General features: G+C 35.0%; 2 long non-coding RNA genes across 2 annotated transcripts; both read left to right on the top strand.

Annotated features, from left to right (window-relative positions):
* The first annotated feature begins 1,649 nt into the window (after nt 1-1,649).
* Nucleotides 1,650-2,646, top strand: LOC149210128 (uncharacterized). The gene is made up of 2 exons (XR_016252276.1): nt 1,650-1,751; nt 2,573-2,646. It is a non-coding gene; the product is annotated as an uncharacterized LOC149210128 (long non-coding RNA).
* Nucleotides 2,647-3,428: 782 nt separating this feature from the next.
* Nucleotides 3,429-3,846, top strand: LOC149210127 (uncharacterized). Its single transcript, XR_016252275.1, has 2 exons — nt 3,429-3,627; nt 3,775-3,846. It is a non-coding gene; the product is annotated as an uncharacterized LOC149210127 (long non-coding RNA).
* Nucleotides 3,847-4,599: the final 753 nt, after the last annotated feature.

Genomic DNA, 4,599 nt, shown 5'->3' with positions numbered 1-4,599 from the left:
ATATATCAAACACAATTACATATATAATTGTATTAATAATATTAAAATTACAATTATCTTAATACAATTTCCATGAAAAAGATAATAGATAATAAAAAAGTTAAAATAAATGTTCACATTAACATTAGGTGTTCTTAAATTCCAAAAGTTTCTGATAAAAGAACTATCGCTTTCATATTTTAACATTAATGTGGTTAAGACGAAATTGGTTAAACGCTAAAGATTAGTTAATTTTTCTTCCTTGAAATTGGAATTCATATTCAATTGAGAAACTTATAAAAACAAAATTACTATAAATTACTATATTTAGGCCGATAGGCCTTCCTTTCCTTTGAGTGAGACTTTCGTCATTCTTTTCTTTGTGAGATTGACACCTGGCATCCTTTAGACGAGAATGTACATCTGACATTTGTGCACAGTTTCAGTTTTTTAGGGCCACTACTGTGCTCTCTACTGACATCTGTGCACATTTCGTGATATTCGTCACGGTTTTCCTCCTTCAGTTACTCGTCATGGCCTTCATCCTTCAGTTACGGGCGGAACATGGCCTTCATTTCTGTTATGGGCGGAGGGTTGTTATCGGCGGAGAGCTCGAGAACCATCGTCTTCATTGTTACAAGTAAACGAGTCTATGTTGTTACAGGTAAACACTTTGCTGATATCTCCTTCACTATCAGAAAATATGTTAATCTATTTTGTATAGATTTATGGTGAGTAATATGTTGCAGACTTGCTGCATAAATATAAACTCTCAAAAAACATCACCAGAAGGGGTGGACGTCAATGTTGTGTAGAAACTCAATTGAACAAACATTAAAAAGTATGACTAGGATTGTTTAGTGGTAATCTGCCTAACTGTTCACCACATTTTTATTACAGGTTTTCACTTATTCCAAGGTTTCGAGTCTTGGCCACAATATATTGCAAATTTGCAATTATTTCTTTATCAGGCACCGAAATTGTTCATCAATAGCAGCTTCATGCAGGAGCTCTTCACATTTTGAAGTGAATCATTATTTTTTTCAGTAATGGCAGCTTCATGCATGACCTCTTTACATTTCGAAATGAATCATCATTTAAGTTCAGTTTTCTCCTTTTTCATAAAAAATGTTAACAGGTATAAACACAAGCGCGGGGTTTAGAGATGGGAAACATGGATCCAAGACTCTGATGAAATTGCAGAATATTTAGACAAGCACTATGCCGAAAACACCCTAAAAACCCCTATGGAATTCAGGCAGGTTGGGTGTAAAATCTTTCAAATATTTACAAATTGGCTCCAAAGCAAGGATCTCGGCAGCTCTTGTAGAGATGAATTTGTGGGGGAGCTCGTAGGGTTTGATCACCAGCGTTCTGCAATCTCGTTTTCTTCCGGAATGAGCATTGGAATTTTTTGGCTTCTTTTTTGTGTCGGAGCCCCTTGCAATTCCTTTTCTTTAGTGCTCTTATTCCTTTTCCAATTTTCTTTCCTATTTGTCTTCTTCTTTCTTCTTTCCTATTAAGCATTTCTTGTTTAATATTGAAAAAATGATTATAAATTGTTTGTTTATCTCAGGTTTGCCTGTGTCTCCTCTGTAATTTCCTGCCCGGATTTTTCCAGGGACAGTATGGCCACGTGTTGAGCAGAATTAACTAATGGATTTTTGTGGTTTCTTGCTAGAATTTTCATAAATTGCAGAGGAAAATAAGTGTATTGTGCCGTCAAAGAAAGATGAACTGCAGAAATGACATTCAAGACAGGAGGCTTGAGAGTAAGTAAATATTTTCACGGCCCTGAAGTTAAATCGTTCACAGGAATGCTCATTTAGAAGATCAATTTAAGGGCCGCGAGATCATTCCCTCTATTTACTGTTGTATATTTTCAGTTGTATGGAGGTTTAAACACTTGCTCATATAAATCTCAGACTCCATTGTACCAATTTAAACCTTTTTCTTTAGTCAGATTTCTCTGGATTACCTCAATTAAACCCCGAAGGTCAAGTAGAAAACATATGTCAAATAAATTTGGTGGAAACTCTACTACAGAGTAGATGTAATCAATCACCAATTCTCTGCTACCATTTTTAATGCTTTATAAGCCCAAAATAATATATTTTATTCTGAATATGCTAAAAATAAATGTGAATCAGGAATTCCAAGCAGAATGATGATAATGGGTTTTTTTTCCAAGGAAAAACTTGTAAGGTAACCCAAGGGATGCATGGCATATCCAGTAAACTTCTTGGTGTAGATTAGTGCATCTAGCTCGGAGATTTGAACTTGGTACCTGCTGACAGGAAACTATAATAATGACGACGCATCGCACTGCAAATTCTAATAAACAGGAGAGTATCTCCTATATATTCTAATCTCACAATCAACCCACGTACCATTTACTTCCACAAATGATCCTTTACATTGGCTAAAGGGTCGTAACAGTTGATCAATGTTTACTCATTCAAGACTTTAACAAATGATAGCATTGAACTACCATTATACATTGTGGATTCTAATTAGTGTATACATTTCAAGGTGTTGCTTTAGACTCCCTTGATTGATCCCTTAAACATTTCTTTTCCAAAATTTGAAGCAGGATGTTTAGGGCAGCAAAATGGAGGGTTGAAAGGAACAAGACCAAAGCTGAGTTCAAACTCCAGTTTCAAGTCACTCAAGTATGTGTCCTGACCAAGTTGCTTATCTATTTGCAAAACATTGTAAACAAAACCATTCAAGGACAAGTTCTCACCAGCTGTTATGATTAGGTGAATTTCAATTGTAGCTTCTGAGATGGATAATTGCATATAAATTGTGTTACAAAATGGAGGTTCACTCGCCTTACCAATCTATTAAACGTAGCATCAGGTCTCGGCATTTATCACGTATGGATTTGTTTTCCATTAGTGTCTGAAAGGATAAACTCATGCATTGCATTTTTGATAGTGCTACAAATTATGCAAAAACCTTTGCAGTAAGGTTAGGAATTCTCATTTTGAGTAACTGTGCAAATAATATATAGTTTTTCCTTACCTATTATATATCACTTCCAGACCAGAGAACAATTTACGAAGTCAGGAACATGCCTGAGAAAACCATGTTAGATAAAAATATAGCAGAACAGCTGACCTTTGATTGCAATGGCGCCAATCTTGTAAAATTAGGGTTTACCCTATCCTTAGAGCACAATCCTGTATAATCTGAGTTTACCCTATTCTTAGAGCACAGGTGAACTAATTAACGTCTGTCTTCTTGTAATAAGGCAATTTGGAGCATGACCCAAGTCATCAAGATCATTTTGCTACATTATCTTGATTATTCAGGATACCTAGAGGAATGGATGCATCTATGTTAACTTCTATTAACTTTGAACTAGCATTGTGTTGATCAGCCTTCTACAGTTTCTTCATAGTTGAAAACTACAATGGACATATATTGTCCTGCTCATTTCAAGTACCACAACCGGGATATGACAAGTTGAGTATATCCCTGATATCATTAGAGACAGGTAAAATCGTAAGCAATACAGGAAGAGCTTCCATCAATAACGGAACTTGTCAATGTTCTGATGCAATTTTTGTAACTACAAGACTCGAGCAAGATGCAAAAACTGGGAATTATCATGAAAAAATGTACAACCTTGTTGTATCAACGGTACTGCCTATTTCTCATCTTTTACATACATTTTAATCCTTTTTAAATAATTGAATATTTACCATTATATTGACTTGAACACAAAAACATTAAAGCAATTCTGATTTGTTTTTCTTTTGTTTAAATATAATTTCTGCAACTTGCCAGGGCTCTTCTCAATTTGGTTTCCTTGGTGAAACAACCATCAACCTCGCAGATTCTGTAGGAGCCATCACTCCATTATCTGTTTCTCTGCCCCTTAAAAGCCCTATCACTGGTACTGTTTTACATGTAAGGCATCCGGAGGTATACCTAAAGTTTTTCTCTCATCAGAGTTTTAACAATAGCTATTTGTTGTTGTTTTATATTTTAATGAAAGTAAAAAAAGTTAAAAGAAAATTTTGAATTCAGCTATCTATACAAAATAAATAGTCTTGTTACCTTGTTTGTTGGCAGGTTAGGATTCAGCGGATCAGTGAAAAAAATGGATGCAGGTAAAGATTTGATCTGTAGTTTGGTTGATATGGACCTGAAATAGAAACAATTTTTTTCTCTGATAATCATCTGGCAAAACTGCTTCCTTTAAAGAGAGCTCTAGATACTTTCTTTTCTGACTGATTACACAGAGATTTTGAGCGAGAAAAGGATGTCTTGGAAAGAGAGCATCATAACATGAATAATGAAGCTGCTGCTATGACCTTGATGAAAGTGCTATATTTTCTGAAGCGACAAAAAATGGCCATGGCAGCGAAGTAAGACCTCTAGGCTGATACAAATGGTTCCTATGTAAACATTCATACTCTATCATAAAATTGTATGTTGGAAGTTTGTGATGGCCAATAATGCTTTTGAATGATACTCTATAAAGTGGTAAACATCAATAAGAAGGGTGTTAATGGTTAGTTTGGACAATCTGGAAAAATTATGCGATAAGCTTTTTTACATCCTACACTGGCACTTGTGCATTCTTTTCTTATATCAACCTGTAAATTA

The sequence above is a fragment of the Pinus tabuliformis genome, chromosome 1_2, assembly GCF_031772625.1.
Source record: "Pinus tabuliformis cultivar Carrire ecotype Pingquan chromosome 1_2, CPIR1, whole genome shotgun sequence".
NCBI lineage: Eukaryota > Viridiplantae > Streptophyta > Pinopsida > Pinales > Pinaceae > Pinus > Pinus tabuliformis.
The sequence above is the reverse complement of the archived record's forward strand: the minus strand, read 5'-3'. Positions and strand labels throughout refer to the sequence as shown.